At 37.5% G+C, this 20,447-nt stretch overlaps 1 protein-coding gene across 12 annotated transcripts in view; it reads left to right on the plus strand.

Annotated features, from left to right (window-relative positions):
* ITSN1 (intersectin 1) overlaps positions 1-20,447 on the plus strand; it is a 204,291-nt gene that overhangs the window by 33,639 nt on the left and 150,205 nt on the right. The window contains exon 2 of one of the 12 annotated variants that reach the window (XM_070488813.1): positions 16,630-16,716. The exons of 10 other annotated variants lie outside the window; for them this stretch is intronic. The gene's annotated coding sequence lies outside the window, so the exon portion shown is untranslated. Of the gene's footprint in view, positions 1-7,238; positions 7,317-16,629; positions 16,717-20,447 lie in introns of those variants that run through there. One more of the 12 variants, XM_070488814.1, reaches the window with a different exon arrangement.

Below are 20,447 nucleotides of genomic sequence, written 5' to 3' on the forward strand. Positions count from 1 at the left end.
TTACATTCCACCTATTTCACAGGGATGTTGTTAGAAATACTATAATTAGATTTTTTAAAAATTTGCAAAAATATTTGAGCAGCTTCACAGGCGCTATATAAAAGCAAGGTGTTATTAACATCTCATTTTTCTTGATTTGTGTTTTTGACACTAAAAACATATTGCTTTTTCTCTTTTCCTGCTGCAGGTGCTGATACATGTTTTGAAATTTGCTCTCTTAATGTTTTTAGCGGTGGGGATGATATAAAAGCATTCCTGTGTCCTGGATGAGTCTGCATAGATGACTTAAGTTAATGGCAAGGCAATTGAACTGTGCTAAGTGCTTGCCTGTGTATCCTTCTGGCCTCTCCACTTACAGGGTAGAGTTACTGTTTACAGTGACACGTTTCACTCTCTGTGACTGGGTAGTCTGAATCAGTTTGCCTGTTGCCTGGCTGTCTTGAACTCAGTTTTTGTCTTATTCCACACCTCCTCTGTCCCCCATTTTATATCTTAAGTTTTAGGATGGATGATCTGCTTGGTTAACTACCTCAGAGAGGATTAATGCTGTCTAATAAAGTCAGAGTGAGATCCTTCACATTATGTGGCATGAATTAGAGAGTCATAGAACAAATAAGACAGCAGATCTGAGACAGAGCCCGTCACTGGGCTCCCCAGTGTTTCTGGGCTCCCATTGTGTATTTTTGGGTGAAACTGTTCTCTTTATCTGGTTTGGGTTGTTTTGCTTATGATGGCTAATATGGTTGATTTTTCAACACAATTTGGACATACTTCATGTATATTTTGCAAAATATTTGTTTTCTTTTAGTCCTAACAATAGTTAGTATAAGGTCAACTTTATACTTTGGGTTGAAAAATTTTAACCTTAGTAATTAAAGAATTTTCCAGTCTCATTAGGATGCTTGTTGGCATGAACTTTTTTCTACATAATGAGGTGATCTGTGCTATATTTAGGTTTTGATGTTTCTAATGTATAGAGTTTGAGGACCTAAGGATTTGGGATGGCGGCTTTTCAGGGAACAAGACTCTTCTTTCTCACAGGGTGGTCTGCTTTGTTATGCTGTATGGTGACCTACTCAAAGGGTTGGTTTCTGTTACATTCGGAAATGAATGAACCTTTAAGAACAAATGAGATGACTTGCTCAGGACAACGTTTCAAATATAGGTAGGGGCAGTTGTCGGTGGACTATGAAATGTTTGAAAGTGGCCCTCATTATATCAGATGACTTGAACTGGCATCCCGCAGCAACCACCTTGCTTTGAAAAGTTCCTTAAGAAGCAGTAATAACATACTTTGGCACTGAGTAAATAAAATAAACAAGGAAGCCTGTGATGTTAAACCAAATTTGTTTGATTTTAAGGCCAAATAAGTGAGGAGTGTTTCTGAGAAAATCTTGTGATGTGTGCAGATGAAGAGAAACCTCCTAAGCATTTTGATTGTTGCTCCAAAATAGCACATTTCTAGAATACGATTACTTGGTTTATCTAAAAAAAGCTGTCTTGCCTGTGTTAAACTATTGTTAAAAAACAAGTCATCAGTGTTTTAATTCATAGCTTTCTCTTTTTTTCTTGCAAAGGTATATGGTTAAGCATTGGCTTCATTCGTCGAACTCTATTTTATGTGTCTCTGTCAGAACTCCAGATAACTGATTTGAAAACTACATGGCTGATATACCATGAAGTTTATGAAACGAATTCACTTTTGTATTCCTCGGAGTATTTTTGGGGTCATAATTAACTTTTAAAATAACTGTTTGTTTTTTGCTTTGGTGTTTGTTGCTTTGGAGAATTGAAATTGGTTCCTGGACATTTGTAGGACTACACAGTAGGAGGAATCTGACTGGGAAAAGACTCCTGATCTAGTTTTCAGTTTGTGCAAGTGGCGACTGAAGATGGAAGGGTGATCACGTGAAATTCTCAGTATTTGCTTCGTTCATTCATTCTAAACCCCATTCATTCAGTACACATTGTTTGTGTGCCTTTTGTGGGCCAAATCATGTGACAGATGCTGGGAATGCAGAAACAAATCCTTGCTCTCAAGGGACCATGGTCTTGCCTAAGAAACAGACAGTAAACAAGCAGTTTACAACAGATCTAATTCTAAGCTAAGAGCATGCAAAGAGAACAATAGAGGACATCCATTGAAACCATTGTAGGCCGGCCAGCCCGTGGCCAAGTGGTTAAGTTCTCGCGCTCTGCTTCGTTGCCCCAGGGTTTCGCTGGTTCGGATCCTGGGTGCAGACATGGCACTGCTCGTCAGGCCATGCTGAGGTGGCATCTCACACAGCTCAACCAGAAGGACTTACAGCTAGAATATACAACAATGTGCTGGGGAGCTTTGGGGAGAAGAAGAAGAAGAAAAAAAAAGATTGGCAACAGATGTTAGCTCAGGTGCCAATCATTTAAAAAAAAAAGCCATTCTAGGATTCGAAAAGGACGTGTGGCCCAAGTTTAGAATGGCAAGGAGAGTTAGCCAGGTGAAGAAGGGAGGACAGAGAGGGAGTGTGGGCAAAGTTCTGCAAGGGGTAAATTCAGTTCTTTTTAAAGAATAGTTCCCTAGTTAATAGTTACCAATTTGTAGTAGTTATGCAGTAAATAAAATATTTATGATTGCCTAATGTTGACATATTAATTTTGGGTATTTTTCCTTGGTGTGTTTCCACAAACTGTCTCTGCTCAAGTTTTCCTTTTCAATTTTGTAGTTGTTGATGGGCAATGTCTATGTTCTCTTGCCAATTACGTAATGTGTGTCTCTTTGGGTTTAAGCTGTTACCTCCCCAAATTCAGCTTCTTTGTTGCTCCAGAGGAATAAATTGGAAAAGGCAAATCAATCTGGTCCTGACACATTCCTGTTAAATCTTTCGGTAGCTCCCTTGCCCCAGTGTGCCAGTGGGATGAACTCTAGTCCCATCTCCGCCCTTAGACCCTTGCCCTTGCGATGGCATCCAGCCTCCTGAGTGTTCACGAACCCTCTACCTAGAAAGTGATTCTGCGAACTTCTCCTCATCCTCCAAAGCCTGTTTGGTGACTGGTGACCTTTCCACCATGCTCAGTTCATCACTTTCTTTTCTCTGCTGCCTCTGTACCCTGACCTGCTGTCCGTTGTTGTATGAAGCACAGTGTGCCAGAATTATTTGTTTACTCTCTGTTCGTGCTCTAAATTTGAGCTCTTTGAGGCAGGACCTATATCTTTCTCTCTTTTGATCTTTATCACAATAACTGTCATATAATAAATAGTCATTAATTGATTTAAGCTGAGCAGTGTAACATTTAAACATTTAGTTGTTCTCTGATTGACTCACCGATAATTGTGACTGAACGAAAGTGCTTAAGCACTGTTGCAGGTGTTTTACTTACATTAAAACTCATTCAGTTCTCCTTGTTAAAGAAAAAATTATTCTGGCGCTTGTTAAAATTGTAAGGAAGACTTTATGCAAGACCGTCGTTGCAATAGGGGAGAGAGATAGGGCTCAACTCTGAATACGTCAAGGACAAGTGGGGAGTTACAGCCAACGGGCAGAGTGAAGAGGAGTCAGTGGATGGAAAATTACTAAGAGGAGACATCGAGGGTAAGGGGGTTCTTACTGAACTTGGCCTAACTGCACTCTTGCTGAAGGCACGGAAGGACTTAGGCATCAAAAGTTGGGGATGAGGAACTTGACCAGGTATCAAACATGGGGGATTCTCTTTAAAGCGACTAAGCAGGATTCTTGCTAAGACCGGGCTAGGCAGACTGATAGCAGGGCAGGGCCACGGTTGAGGCCTAGTCGAGAAGAGGGCCCAGAGGAGCCTGATGAAAGTTTGGTCATGGAGAGAGTCTTTATCTTTCCAAGCCTTTTGAGTTAGGTGCTATGATTACCCATATTTTATAGATAAAGAATCTAAAGTTTAGAAATAGTTTAAGTAACTCACACAAAGCCCACAGCCAGTAAGGACCAGAGCTGCATGCTTGCTGGATGCTTTTTGCTTGATGACTTTAAGCGGTTGATCATCTTCTAAACTCTGTGCCCTGCCTGTGATGGCAGTTAATTTTTGCTAACCTACTGTGAGAATCAATAGAGGTTTGCCTCTGTTTTGGAATAACTTGTGGGCTTGCTGCTGGTGGTGCAGTTGCACAGCCCTTGGTGTCCACTGGGGCAGCATGCTCGGGTTGCATTGCAGAGTCACATTTACATGTTAGCAGCTTTGTTAGAATTTCAAATAGATGAGCGGACTATCTATCTGTATACCTTTTTATTTTTTTTGTATATTCAGCAGAATAGCATTTTTCAGTCATTTCTGGATCTCGCCTATTGAAATATAGACACAGAAGGAAGAAAATATAAAAATTAGGATTTGAGATTTCTTAAGATAAAAGGTGATGTTAAACCTTAATCAGTAATCTATTTCTATGTAAAGCTCTTTAAGTATGGATGAGTTAATCACGTAAGTTTTATAAATCAGCTGTTTTCTATATGGTAATAAGTGAAATATGACCATTTTTGTGTGATTTTACTTAATTTTCTAAGAAAATTCTGTAGCTTGTATTGCTGCTGTTCTCTTGAGCTTCTGTGTTCTGTATTGAGAAGAAGACCTCTTGAGCATGAAATAAGGGTCCTTAGATGGCAAGGCATTTTGGAGGCTGCCCTCCACCACTGGATTCCCATCCTCTGCACGGCATCTCTTGTATTCTCTTATCCTTTACATTCCTCCCATTCAGAATTATTGACCACTCCTTGCATGCTTCTGGTACTTTTATATGGCGTTTTGCTTATGCCTTTCATGCTGTTCTTCAGCCTAGAATGATGTTTCCTCTCTATATACAGCTCCTAATTTAAATCCCCCTTATTGCTAGTTATTTTGCAAAGTGGCTTCTTCCCTCCATCAAACTGGTAGCTTTTTCTCCTTGGCTCTGGCAGTCCTATGGAGGGTTACAGGGTTATCTCATTTGATACAATGTATATGAAAGTAGTAACTGAATCATCACAAGTTTTACATGTTAGTGAGAATATTTACAACCCTTTATCCAACTTTTAATTTTGTGGTGTATTTTCTTTTTTTAGTGCATTTTTAAAAAACAAAAACATGGTAAACATAATACCTTGTATAAAGTTCTGTACTTTTGATAAGCATTTTTTTTTTCTTTAAAGATTTTATTTTTCCTTTTTCGCCCCAAAGCCCCCCGGTACATAGTTGTGTATTTTTAGTTGTGGGTCCTTCTGGTTGTGGCATGTGGGATGCCCCCTCAATGTGGCCTGAAGAACAGTGCCATGTCCGCGCCCAGGATCCAAACCAGCGAAACCCTGGGCCACCAAAGCGGAGTGCATGAACTTAACCACTCAGCCACATGGCCAGCCCCTTGATAAGCATTCTTAATTGTCACATATTTCATTGTATGGATCTATCATAATTTACCTAACTGTTCCTATCCTATTGAACATTTAAGATGATTTCAGTTTTTAATTGTTAAAAATGAAGTCCTGGTGAATGTCTTGGAGCATACATATATTTTTGCCTTTGGATTATATTTTTAGGGTGGATTGCCAGGAGTTGAGTTGTTAGGTACATGGGTAAGAACATTTTTTTCTACTCTTGATACATATCTTGCCACATTGCTTTCCGAAAGAGTTGTAACAGTTTGCTTTCCCACCGGCAGTTATACGATTATTAATACTGGAAATCTGCAGTAATACATTTGCTTATTTTGAGGTCTGCCTTCATTCCTTTGGGGTGAGCTTTCCAAGCTGGGTTGACTTTAAATTGACTCAAATTCCTAAGTAAGATTTCCCTTTGACAAAAAGTTTATTAGATCCGTTTCAAAAGTTGGAGTATAAAGGAAATAAGAAAAGCTTTGTCAGCGAGGGAATAAAAGGGTTAGTTTTATAATGTCCACATTTAGATGAATGTTAATCAGTGAACTACACATTGAATGAATTCACTTTTTTCCCCTTCCACTGAAGGGACAATAGTTATCTTTTCAAAATCTTTTGAATGTTATTTGGAATTGTAAAGCTTAATAGCTCTACTGGATTTCACAACATTGAAATTAAATGCAGTCAACTCTAAGCATGCAAACGTGCCTAAATTGGAATTCTAGAAATTCTTTTTAAAGAAATAGAAGTTGAGAAAATCTGGAATTTTCTTCTTTTTCCATTTTGTTCCAGATCACAGTGTATTTGTGATTTTTAACAGAAACTTTCAAGCTTTCTTTCCGCACTTTAGTGGTACAGCTGGATCTACTTAAAGAAATTGAGTGAAATCTGCAGTAAGTGATGACCAGGATTCTTTTCAGCTCTTCTCTTTTTCTCAGGCTTAAATATATTTCAGTGCATCTCAGTGTATCTCGTGAAGTGAAATTAAAGATTTGAATCATGTATCTGTTGCCTTCTAAAACGGTCTGGTTTTCTGTTGGCTGCAGTCTATTTAGTGTTTCAGTGATGCTAATGTTATTGAACGGTTTTTTAGTCCTAAACCTTCCTGGTGGTGATAAATCTTGTCCTGCACAGAAGTCCTCTGGGTCACCTAGCAGGGCGCAGTTGGTTTTGTTAACGACTGCATTGTCCTTTGCTCTCATTCATGACACTCAGTGACTTTTCATTGATGTTGCAGTAAGGCTTTACCTTGGACTTCGCCCATTCTTTACACGATGGTCGATAATCTTCAACTGTAGCAGGAAGCAGCGAGTGTCCATGTGTGGGTCAGATTATCGGCATGTAGCTATGTAGATTTCGTTCATCTCCTGATTGGGCAGACACTTCACAGTCCTTCGCAAAGACTCTAAGAGATTAAAACACATCTCCCTTGAGTTTTCCACTTGCTAGCATCAGAAGTTGGCTGTATTGGATAGGAGGGTCTAGTTGTCATTGCTGTCCATTGTGGCACTACATCTGTGCGGATATCAAAAGATGTGAAATGTTTGCTAGGTTCTCAGTTGTGTGTTTGTTATCAAGGTTTGCATGTAGCCAATTTAATTTTGATGAATATATTCAAATGTAGAGCATTTTATAATTACTAGCACAAGGATGTTTTTCATACAGCATGCGTATGTTTCATTTCTTCTTTTACTATGATCCATAAACTCATATTTAATTTATCCAGTTGCAGCTGTTGCACTATTTTTGTTGAAGCAGGCTTAAAAATCTGGCAGGAGGCCTTCCTGCTTTCTTGCTCTTTTCAGTGTTGTAGTATTATTTTGCACAGTTGGCGCTTTCTGGGTAGTTTGTTGACTTCTTTTCTAAAGCTAAAGGCTTTCTCTAGAACTTTTCTCTGCCTAGCCTTGACGATGGTTCCTGCAGGTGAACTGATAATACCAGGCTTGGTTGCTGCTATATTTAGAGGTAAACAAATTAATTACCTGGAGATAAAGGCAAGAATAGTAGATCAGTTCTCTGTGTTAAGACTGTGATTTGTGCCAAAATGTAGAAGTTTATTTTAATGTTTTCCTTTAAGTGTGCATATGCCTTATAATGTGTTGAAACTTCAGTTTTTATTTGGAAGAAACTTTTAAATCATCTCTTTTTGATCTCTTTGATTGCATATATTTGCATTACACAGATAACGGCATTTTGTTCTCTCCTTACCTAGTTCATTGTTTTTTTCCTGTGATAAAATAAATGTTTACAAGTACCTGAGAAATTTCAAAATTTTTGTCACTTATTAATTTCTATTTGAGAGGGTACTGCAAAAATAGATTAAATTTACATAATCTCGTTGTTAATTTGGCTGATGATCTTGAAATTCCTAAATTTTATATTTAAAATAAAATTTTTATCTGAGATGCTCTTCTCCTACTCAGTGATTCTTAAAATTATTGTTTGCTGTTTGGTTTTGGGTAATATGCTTTTTCCAGGAATTACTTCTCCAGCTTTCAGTACCTCAGGTAATGTTTTATTCTTATGACCCTCTTGAAAATGGAACCTTCTAGAAGAAATAAAATCCCTCATTTATTTTATTGAAAGCTTATGAATGGTTATCTTAGCTGCAGCTGTAGTGCTCTAGAATCTGATTTCTTTAATAAGTTAGAGAAACTATAGTTATTGAATTTTCAAGTGTTGCTTTGCTGTTAGTTGGTGATCTAGAGTTGGAAATAAGCTTCGAAGAGGGGAAGGTTAATTTCATTTCGTTCTGAAAACATGAATTCCTTTCTCTTTTTGCTGTTCCCCGTTTTTCAACTTTGTAGCTGTATTTTGGTTTTATTGCTCCCTGATGAATTCTCTCCTATTGCAGACATTAAAGTCAGGGTGAGTTAGAAGAACTGAGGTTAAAATCTGCTTCTTCAACTCGATTTCTCTTTGTGGAAAGTAAGCAGGAGTAAATGGACGAATCATCTGAAATGCCAGTGAGTGTTGCCAAGTGATGTGCTGACAGCTGGGCCTGACAGTGATTGCTTGCCAGTGGTCATTCCTGACCTGTCCCTTCTCACCTCCGTCCCCTGCCACCACCCCCTCCCCCAGCACCAACAATCTGATATGAATGCCCGTTCCCTTTTTAGAGGACAACTTGAATATTCACTACAGCTTTTCAGACACAAAGTTGACGTTGTCTCTTTGAACTTAGCCGTAAGGTTCTCGTTTCCATCGAGTTCTTTACCCTTCGTGCAGTTTTAAAACCTTGCTTGTGAACAAGCTGTATGTCCTTCCCGGGTCATTTTGCTCTACTTCAAACAGCAGCACATGGAGAAGCCACATTTGAGGCCCGTGACTTCAGACATGACAACTCGGCATTGATCGCTAGGCTATATGTTTGGGGTTTGTCAGTTCCTTTGTCCGTTTATTGTTTGGCTTTCAGTACCTTTTCTCTGTGTTTCAAAAGAGCTTTGTGTACATCCTGCCTCTATGTGTAATCCACAGGGCCACTTTCTGCTTTTTGTTCATCGCCGGCTCAGACAGTCTTCACAGGAGTGGAATGTGGTGTAAGGCTCGTTTCTAAAGCAGGGGTAGAGGCGCTTCTCGTTTCCATTCATTGCAGACTTTTTATTTTTTTGAATAAGAGAAAGATATCCTTTGATTTTTCCCTAAGGTTTTCTAATTCTGAATTTTTAGAGATGTAAAGGCCTCCAAAAGTAAAAGATGTGGGAACACTTTTTTTGGTGATTCCTTGTAATTTTTATTCTAGCTCAGGGATAAATATGAGTAGAACAGTGCCTTAAACCAGACCCTCACAACTCTCAAATCTCAGAGAGTATCATGATAAGAGACTCTTACATGCTTTTACATGTTCCTGAAGATATTTTTGTATCTTTCAGGATTTTCTTTTCTTTATCTTTTTTTCTTTTTTTGGTGAGGAAGATTGGCCCTGAGCTAACATCTGTTGCCAGTCTTCCTCTTTTTGCTTGAGGAAGATTGTCCCTGAGCTAAAATCTGTGGCAGTTGTCCTCTATTTTGTATGTGGGATGCCGCCACAGCATGGCTTGGTGAGTGGTGCATAGATCCGTGCCTAGGATCCAGACCTGCGAACCCTGGGCCTCCTAAGTAGAGTGCATGAACTTAACCACTACACCACTGTGCCTTCCCCAAGGATTTTAAAAATATATGTATATTTTAATTTTTCTCCCACATTTTGACATTTTTCCTTTTCTTTCTTCTCAATGTTTCATTGATACCAAATTTCTAGAAATTTAAAATTTCTATTCTCTACTTTCCTATCCTGTAGGTGCTTTAACCTAAAACTAAACCTTTGAGCAGCTTTAAAACTATATTTAAAAAATATTTCTTTATAAGAAATGAATTTGGGGCCGGCCCAGTGGCACAACGGTTAAGTCCACACGTTCCATTTTGGCGGCCCGGGGTTCGCCGGTTTGGATCCCGGGTGCAGGCATGACACCGCTTGGCATGCCATGCTGTGGCAGGTGTCCCACATATAAAGTAGAGGAAGATGGGCACGGATGTTAGCTCAGGGCCAGTCTTCCTCAGCAAAAAGAGGAGGATTGGTGGCAGATGTTAGCTCAGGGCTAATCCTCCTCCTCAAAAAAAAAAAGAAATGAATTGAAAGTTCATTACCTCAGTACCATGAAAATCTATTTCAAATAACTTAGCCTGAATATTAAGAAAGGACATCGTGTGTAGATGTAGACAGTTGGGTGTAAGACAATAGACCTGAGAAAATGGAAGCCAAAAATGAAGTCTTTAAATATGGGGAAGAGCAGGTCACTTGTTTCCAGTTACCTCTCTGGTCTCTGATGCCTTCTAGCCAGCTTACCTTTCTCTGGCGGCACAAATGTGGTTGTCCACAATCTGGAACTGCTGGAATCCTGTGAATTGCAGGAGCATAGGAGGGAGAATGTAGCCTAATACACTTACAAATGTCCCGTTACATGCAAAATACCTTCTCTACCAAGAGTACCTTTTTAATTATTGAGCCCTGGTGTTTTTGGTGGTGACCCCATCTGCATAGGTCAGTGGAGTGTGGACAGCACAGCCCTGGCCTGGCTCTGCCTCTCCCCGCCTGTAACCTTTGCTTGTCTCGAATCCTTGGGGCTCATTTTCCTTCTTTATATAAGAGTATTATAAGATATTTGTAAGGGAATGGTCAGTAATTAAGTGAAAAACAGATAGTGTGCGCCCATAATCTCCTTTTGGTCTTTAGGCCATTAATCCTAAATTAGCCCTGTTTTGGTGTATTAGAAATCTAATTATTTGAATTCTGTAATTGTGAAGATTCCTTTTCTGTGAATGGATGTATCTTTGAATTACCTCACTTCATCCCACATGCTTGTTTTTATATATGCCCTTTCCCCCTTGAATTTTAAAAAACATTAGAAAATTTTCAAACCTTCAGGAAATTTGAAAGAATAGTATGACACACCTGTTTTTAAAGATGTTTCAAATAGTTTATTTAATTTAAAGTTAAAAGTTTTGAATTATGCTGATAGAGTTTATAAATTTTATTCCTCGTGATTAAATTTTGCCTTTTAACTGCTAAATTTAGTATTTTTGCTAGAAACCGATTATACATTTTGTTTTCTTTTTTAAATTGCTTCATATTTTCTGAATAATTCTCCCTTTATTTGTGATAACAAAACATTGGAAATCAAATAAACCTGTTTCAACATAATTTTTTTTATCCTGTAAAATGACATCTTAATAAATATTATTTTGAGAATGGTCTTCCTATTTTATAAACACACATTTACAGAGATCTACTTTAAATATATCAACATTTGAGATTTTATGTAAATACTGAAATTAAGGATCGGTATTTATTCCTTTAACTCTATAATTAGCTCTTTTTTCTGAAACTGAAATGAAGAAGAGTTAAAGACTTTTCTCAGACATATTCCAGCTTTGGGCTTAAAAATCCTAAAATTTATCCAGACTTTTTAAAACTACTATTTGCCTATTTCTTGATTACTCAATATTTAGTCTGTGTGCTTTTCTATTTTTTATATGTAAATATAGGAGTGTTTACCTCACTCTGGAAATTAGTATCTAAGTCCAGCAACATGTTTATGAAAGGTTTTAATAACTCAGGGAAAGTATTATAGTGTAAAGTGTGCAAAAGAAGGAAACAATTGTACATTTATGGGGAGAAGACTCAAAGGAAAGATAAATACCAAGCTGTTAATAAAATAGGACAGTGCGGGCGTATTTGTCTACATGGTGGCCGCCCTCTCTGCCTGTAAGAACTCCAGGTGGGGCCAAGAAGCACTGCCTCAGCTCCGTGCTGGGGATCTTGCTGCCCTCCTCTGGGGCAGCAGTCCTGCCTGCTTCCCAGGCAGTGGGGCCAGGCACCTGGGAGAGAAGGATGCCCGAGAATTCTCGCTTTGCCCTAGGTAGGTTTCTGCGATCGTAGGTTTTCGGTGTAGGTGACCTGCCTTACCCTGCTGAGATCCCATCAGCTGGTAGAACTTCTGCCTTCATTCACTTTTTTTTTTTTTTTTTTTTTTACTGCTCTGGGCTGTCTGTTTTTAAAATATATATGACTTCCAGCTTCCATTTGATAAATGCTTACACTTCAGGAAGCTTTGCTTTTTTTCTATAAGACATAAAATCTCTTTGGATTTATGGCAAAATTTTCTGAAGCTTATTTCCCGCCTTCAGTTTCCTCTGTGGTCTGCTATGACACTTTAAGAAAACAAACACACTTGGTTTCTCTTTCTTCCTCTTTGTTTTCCAGTACTTTTATTGCTTGGAACAGCATTCTCTTACTCCCCACCCCCTGGCCCCACCCTGGTTGGTTTATAGGTTAACTGCTTCATGAATGTTCCCTTAAATTCTCAGTCCTGAAGCTATGAGGTTATATACATGGGCTCTCAAACCAGACTGACTCCCTCTTCTACCATTTGTGTAAACTGTGCCTTAGTTTCCACATCTGTAAGATGGGATAGTAATATTATTTAACCCATAGGGTTATTAATAGGATTAAATAGGCTAATACAGGTCAGGTGTTTTAGTAAGCATTTAATAAAGTTTAAATTAATTTGTTGCTTACATGTGTCTCCCCCACACACAAACACACACACAGATTTTTGATGGATATTTACCATTCCCTATTTAATTGTAAACTCCTTTTTTCCCCAGCTTTATTGAGGTATAATTGACAAGAAGTGTATATCTTTAGTGTGTATGATGTGATGATTTAATATATGTATACATTATGAAATGCTTACCACAATCAAGCTAATTAACGCATCCACACCCCACATTGTTAGCACTTTGTATGTGATGAGAAAACTTAAGATCTATTCTTTTAGCAGATTTCAAGTACACGATGCAGTATTATTAACTATAGTCACCATGTATACATTAGGTCCCCAGAAATTATTCATCTGATACTGAAAGTTTGTACCCTTTGACCAGCGTCTCCTTATTTCTCCCTATCTCCCAACTCCTGGCAAGCACCAGTCTCCTTTCTCATTCTATGGGTTCGACTTTTTTAGATTCCACGTATGTAAGATCATAAAGTATTTGTCTTTCTGTGTCTGGCTTATTTCACTTAGCAAAATGTCCTCCAGGGTCATCCATGTTGCAACTGGCAGAATTTCCTTCTTTTTTTGTGGCTGAATAATATTGCTTTGTGTATATTCATCGACACACACTTAGATCGTTTCTATATCTTAGCTATTGTGAATAATGCTGCAGTGAATGTGGAAATCCATGTATCTCTTTGAGGTATTGATTTTATTTCCTTTGGATATATACCCAGAAGCGAGATTGCTGGATTATTGGGTAGCTCTATTTTTAATTTTTTGGGGAACTCTCATACTGTTTTCCATAGTGCCTGCACCAATTTACATTCCTGCTAACAGTGCACAAGGGTTCCCTTTTCTCCACATCCTTGACAGCATTTGTTATCTCTTGTCTTTTTGATAATAGCCATCCTAACAGGTGTGAGGTGATATCTCATTGTGATTTTGATTTGCATTTCCCTGATGATTAGCGATGTTGGGCACCTTTTCATGTACCTGTTGGCTGTTTGTTTGTCTAACCTGGAGAAATGTTCAAGTCCTCTGCCCCCCTTTTTTTAGGGAAGAGTAGCCCTGAGCTAACATCTGCTGCCAATCCTCCTCTTTTTGCTGAGGAAGACTGGCCCTAAGCTAACATCTGTGCCCAGCTTCCTCTACTTTATACATGGGACGCCTACCACAGCATGGCTTTTTGTCAGGGTCGGAACTGGTGAATCCCGGGCCACCGAAGCGAAATGTGTGTACTTAACCACTGAACCACCAGGCCAGCCCCCCTTTGCCCATTTTTTAATTGGGTTATTTTTTTTTTGCTATTGAGTTGAATGAGTTAATTGTAAACTCCTCAATAGCAAGGATCACGCCAGTAAGTCCTCACTGAAGCCATAATTTTGGCATAATATAGACTATTATCTCTGATTCTGGGAGTAAAGCTTCAAGATGTCTTTTGAATGAGATAAGGACTTAGAAATCAGCTCTTTTAAGATAATCTTAAAATGCTTTAATTAGGAGATAAAAATCACAGCACAAGCCTGTTGTTTATATGTTGGATCAATATAGCTTTGTGTTGTCCATGGGAATGAAACCTTTTTCTGAGTAAATGAATAAGACTTTGGAGAGAGGAAATCTTTGAAAGATGTAAAGGCTGATTTTCAAGTAAGCTCTAAATAGATGATAATCTGGTCATAAATGAGAAGAATATGAAAATATTAAATATACTAATGCTCGGACTTGAAATTAAAAAAAACCAACTTTTTTCCCAATTACCTTAATATTTGAAAATTTGGCTAAATCCTGAAGGATTTATAGTCTGGAAATTTAAATGGAAAGGCCTTGATGAAATATCCAGTCAAATACTCTTACTTCATGTCATTCTTAATGTGTGTCTTATTTTAACTATATATTTTAATTTATCTATTAGTTATGGCAGTGAATGCAGTTTTAATTTGTTTTTCTGAACAGCCTTTATGATTTGCCTCTTGGGGTGTATATATTTTCTCACAGAAATCAAATGCTGATTCTGTGAGGCTTCATACCCAGTCCTCTGTTATATTCAAATTTTGTTCATGTACTTAAGAATACTTTGATATTCTCTTTTTTTTCACTTAATCTGCATTAGGATATATGCGGAATTTGATCTGTTTTTACAGAGGTGGACCAGTTTTTAATTGGTGGCATTTTTTAAGAATATCTGATTTTTATTCTATACTTTCCAGACTTTTTTCCCACTTAAGGGAAATATAAAATCAGAATATACCTGTTAGGTGCATTTGTTATTTGGTCATAAAAGTCTTTAGAAAGTCACTGGTCTTTGTGTTTTTATTAAAGGGCATTTTTTACAAAATATACAGGCACCTTGAATTTAATATGAATAATTTGTGTATTCTAGTAAAATATTTTGGTTTCAACATAGACTATGCCATACCCCAGCCCACTTCTACGGAAAAAAACTTTTTAAAAAGAAAATTTCTCTTTGTCAACTCCACTAAATAATGTTATTGGGAATTCATAATCATAATCTGAGTTCTACCGCTTAATTTTATTAAACATTCTTGCTCAAAAGCCTATTGTCCATCATTTGTTCTATCAGTTCAATTAAGTTTTTAAGGTGAGCTTAAAGTTGAGTCTTGTTTTGTTGTTTTAAAGATAAAATACTTGTTGAGAGTTATTGGGAATAGCTACTTCTCTCAGAGGATATACCAACATAGATATTCTAATTTGTATTGAATTGCTAGGATTGCAAAACTCTTGGTTTTTATTCTTAGTATTTTCTCTGTGGCCTGTGACTTTTTTTTTGAGATATAATTGAAGTACACTGAACTGCATATATATATTTTTTTTTTTGAAGAAGAAGATTAGCCCTGAGCTAACATCTGCTGTCAATCCTCTTCTTTTTTTTTGCTGAGGAAGACTGGCCCTGAGCTAACATCCATGCCCATCTTCCTCTCCTTTATATGTGGGAGGCCTACCACAGCATGGCTTGCGAAACCGTGCCATGTCCGCACCTGGGATCCGAACTGGCGAACCCCGTGCCGCCACAGCGGAACATGTGCACGTAACCGCTGTGCCACTGGGCCCGCCCCTGAACCGCATATATTCAAAGTGTAGTTTGATCAGTTTGGACATATGCAGATACCTGTGAAACCATCACTGTTCTCCTACAAGTTTCCTTGCCCATCTTTGTAATTTTGTAATCTGCCTCTTCCTCCACTGTCTCCTGGCAACCTCTGATAGGTTTTCTGTCACTGTAGATCAGTTTATGTTTTCTAGAATTTTTACAAAAATGCATATGTATATATATACCTGGCTTCTTTCACTTAGCATTGTAATTTTGACATTCATGCATGTTATTGCTTGTAGCACAGTTGGTTCCTTGGTATTGCTAAGTAGTATTTCATTGTATGGGTATATCACTGTTTAACCATTCATCAATCGATTGACATTTAGGTTTCTAGTTTTTGGCTCTTAAAAATAAAACTGATATTCTTGCTTGTGTAGAAATCTTTGTGTGGACGTAAATTTTCATTTCTCTTAGCTAAATACCTAGAAGTAGAGTGGCAGGGTTGAATGGTAGTTGTGTAAGTTTTCCATAGTGGCTGTACCATTTTACATTCCCAGCAGCAGAGTATGAGAGTCCGGCTGCTCCACGTCCTTGCCAGCATTTGGTATCATCAGTCTTTTTCTTGTTTGCCATTCTAGTGGAAATACAGTGGCACATTATTGCACTTTAGTTTCCCTAATGGCTAAAGATGTTGAGCATCTTTTCATGTGTTTATTGGCCATTTCTGTAAGTTATTTTGTGAAGTGTCTGTTCACATCTTTTATTCATTTCCTTACTGAGTTATTTGTCTTATTATTTTTCAGTTGTAAGAGTTCTTTACATATTCTGAACACAGTTCCTTTGTCTGATGTATGTCTTGCACATGATTTCTCCCACTCTATGGCTTACTTTTTTGCTTTCTTAATGGCATCTTTTCAAGGGTTAACATTTCATTTTGATGAAGCCCAATTCCCCCTACTCTCTACCTTTTTAAAAAATAAAAAATACTTATTTGTGAAATTCTGAGAAATTGTTGTCTAGTCCAAGGTTGTGAAAATATTCTCCCATCTTTTAGAATTTTTACATAAAACTTGATGGTTTTGAATTAGTCTCAATTTAAATTTTTAAATCTTGATTCATTTTGAGTTAATTTTTGCGCATAATAGGAAGTAAGGGTCAATGTTCTCTTTTTCCCTACATGGATATCCAGTTGATCCGCTTCGGTTTGTTGAAAAGACTTTTTCCCTCCAGTGATTTGCCTTTGCCACTTTACCAAAAATGAATTCACCAGACGTGTGTAAGTATTTCTGAACCCTTCTTTTCTGTTCCATTGATCTCGTATGTCTGCCTTTACACCAGTACCAAAAGGTCTTGGTTACTGTTGCTTTATGGTGAATCTTGAAATCAAGTAGGGTAAATCCTCCAATTTTTTGTTTTTTTTTAAATCACTCTGATTATGCTAAGTCCGTTGCATCTCCATGTAAATTTTAGTATCAGCTTGCCAATTTCTCCTAAAAAGCCAGCTGCAGTTTTGATTGGGATTGCCTTGAATATACAGATCCAAGTGGAGAGAATTGCCATTTAACACTATTGAATCTTCCAATCCATGAACATAGTGTCTCTCTCCATTTGTTTAGGTTGTCATTAATTTTTTTTACCCATATTTTGCAGTTTTCAATCTAGAAGCCTTGAATGTCTTCTGTTAAATTTATACCTAGGGCTTTTGCATTTTTTGGCAGTACCAATTAAATGGGATTCTTTATCTGATTTCACTTTCCAATTACTTGTTTCTAGTGCATAAGAATTCAGTTGATTTTAATACATTAACCCTTTATCCTGCAGTTTTGCTAAATTACTTTGCAAAATCACAGAATTTTGTTAAATTCACTTATTATTATAGTATTTTGTAGATTCCCTGGGATTTTCTCTATAAACAATTATCAGTAAATAAGGAGAGTTTTACTTTTTCTTTTCCAATCTTTGTGCCTATATTTTTGTTTGTTTTTCTTACCTTATTTCAGTGGCTAGAACCTTCACAACAATGTTGAATAGAATTGGTAAAAGCAGATATCCTGGCCTTCTTCCTGATCTCAGAGGGAGAAATTCAGTCTTTAACCATTAACTATGGTCTTAGCTGTAGATTTTCATAGATGCCCTGTATCTGTTTGAGGAAGTTTCCTGCTGATCCTAGTTTTCTGAGAGTTTTTATCATTACTGGGTGTTGTCTTGTGAAAAGATTTTTTCCGTATTTATTAAAATGATCATATGATTTTCTGCTTTATTCTCTTAATATGCTAAATTACATTAATTGATTTTCAAATGCAAACAAACCTTGTATTTCTAGGATTCACCCTACTTGGCCATGTTTTATTATTTGTCAGGTATTAGTGTTATGCTGGCCTCAAAAAATGAGTTGGGCACTGATCCATGTATTGTTTGCAAAAGTTTCCATAATTTTTGTGTTATTTCTTCCTGAATGTTTGATAAAATTACTGGTGAAACCATCTGAGACTACAGCTTTCTTTTTGGGGAAGGGTTCTATTAATAAAATCAGTTTCTTTAGTAAGTATGGGAGTATTCATATATTTTATTTCCTCATATCAATTTTAGTAAATTTTATTTTCCAAGAAATTTGTGTACCCACATTGCACATTGGTCGGCATAAAGTTGTTTCTCATATTTCTTATCTTTTTAATGTTTGTAGGATTGATGGTAATGACTTTCATTTCATTTCTGATATGATTTGTGTTCTCTCTCTCTTTTAATCAGTCTAGCTAGTGATTTGTCAAATTTTTTTTTTTAAGGAACCAGATTTTGGTTTCATTAATTCTCTCTATTGTCTGTCCTTTTTTAAAAAATTTTTATTTATTTATTTTTAAAAATTGGTACCTGAGCTAACATCTGTTGCCAATCTTTTTTTCCTTCTTCTTTGCCCCAAAGTCCCCCAGTATGTAGTTGTATATTCTAGTTGTAGGTCCTTCTGGCTCTGTTAGGTGAGATGCCACCTGAGCATGGCTTGATGAGTGATACTAGGCCCATGCCCAGGGTCCACACCAGCAAAACCCTGGGCCACCAAAGTGGATCGAGTGAACTTAACCACTTGGCCATGGGGCCGGCTCCTTTGCCTGTCTTTTAAAAAATTTCTTTCATATCTGCTTGTCTTCTTATTGTTTCCTTTTTTCTCCTCCTTGTTTACATTGCTTTTCTTTTTCTAGGTTATTGTGCACTTTAGTGTCTAAACTGTTAACGTTTAATGTAATTATTTGTACATTAGAATTAGCTCTACCGTTTGATTGTTTCGTTTGTCCTCTCTGTTTTTCTGTTCTTCTGGTCCTCCTTTCCTGACTTCTTCGAGTTATCTGAGTAATTTTTAACGTTGGGTTTTCGTTTATCTATTGACTTTCTGGCTGTATTTCTTTGGCTATATGTGTTTTTCTTTAAGTAGTTCCTCCAGCCATTAAATACTTACCTACTTTTCATAGTCTAGAGTTACTATTGTGTCACTTCAGGTAAAATGTAGAATGTTTGCAGCCATGTAAGCCCCTTCCTGCCACCCCACAGACCTTTATGTTATGGCTGTCGTATGTGTTACATTTATGTATACTGAAAACCCCACTAGACTGTTTGCTTTCAACAGTCTATGCATCTTAAAGAACTTTGCAGGAAAAAATAAATTTGTATTTACCAAGATATTTACCATTTCTATTGCTCTTCCTTCATTCCTAAAGATTTAACTTTCCAGAATTTCCATTTGATTCTTTTTAAACTAGTTTTTCCTTCTCTGCTGAGAATTTCTATCCTTCCAGTCATTTCATTTGTATTTACCTTTATCTAATGGACCATAGAGGTAACAGCTGCTCTAAGGTCTTCATGATAATTTCAACATGTGTATCATCTAGGAATTGGCGTCTGTTGATTACAGGGGTTTTTGTTTTGTTTGAAAATTTGTGAGATTTTCCTAGTTCTTTGTGTGTCAGGTAGTTTTGGGTTGTATCTTGGACATTGTGAATTCCATGTTTAGGTTCTGTGTGCTGTGCTAATTCTCTGCACAGTGTTGTTTTTTGTTTTAGCAGGTTTTCATCCTGATTTGATTCAAACTACAAGTTCTGTCTGCTGTCTGTGGACGTTCCCAGATTAGTTTTCCAGACCTTTGCTCTGCTACTTGTGGTCTGTCCTGCATTTCTATGGCTCAGGTGTGAATTTGAGACTTGTAGGAGGTTTTTTTTTAGGTCCTTTGGCCAGAAAGACTTGGTTTCTATGAGTTTTACTCTTCCCACCTCTGCTTCATTGCATAACCCCATAACTGGGCTCACCCTTGGGGCAGAGCTGCTCGAGAAAAGTGAACAAAAATGGGGGAAACTTTTGACTCTCTTCCAAAATCTGTCGCCTTTTCTTTACTTCTTATTGTCCTCAGATAGTTACCTTTTTAAGTTTTGCCCAGAGTTTTTCATTTTAAGTGGGACAGAGAGGCTATAGTGGGTTTATGCCACTATATCGAACCAGAACTCTGGTTTGCGAGCTTTATTTTATTTTATTTTTTTGGTGAGGAAGATTGGCCGTAAACTAACAATTGTTGCCAATCTTCCTCTTTTTGCTTGAGGAAGATTGTCACTGAGTTAACATCTATGGCAGTCTTCCTCTATTTTGTATGTGGGACGCTGCTACAGCATGGCTTGGTGAACGGTGTCTAGGTCCCTGCCTGGGATCCAAACCCACGAACCCCTGGCCACCAAAGCGGAGCACGCGAATGTAATTGCTGTGCCACCAGGCTGGCCCTGGTTTGTGACTTTTAAAAGTCTTAGATATGTGGTATTTTAAAAAAATATTGTGGCCCTTTATTTTATTTTGTCAAATTACAGTAATACATACAACAAATGTGTATTAAAAAAAATTAGAAGCCAAACACCTTAAGCCAAGATGTCATCACCGTGGTTTGCCTGTGTGGCATAGAATTGAGGTAGGATGGGAAACTCTGATCCAATTGCTTCATCTTCATGTTACTGCTTCTGTCTGGGGTTCCCTAGGAGC

Source organism: Equus asinus, chromosome 18 (assembly GCF_041296235.1).
Source record: "Equus asinus isolate D_3611 breed Donkey chromosome 18, EquAss-T2T_v2, whole genome shotgun sequence".
Classification (NCBI taxonomy): Eukaryota; Metazoa; Chordata; class Mammalia; order Perissodactyla; family Equidae; genus Equus; species Equus asinus.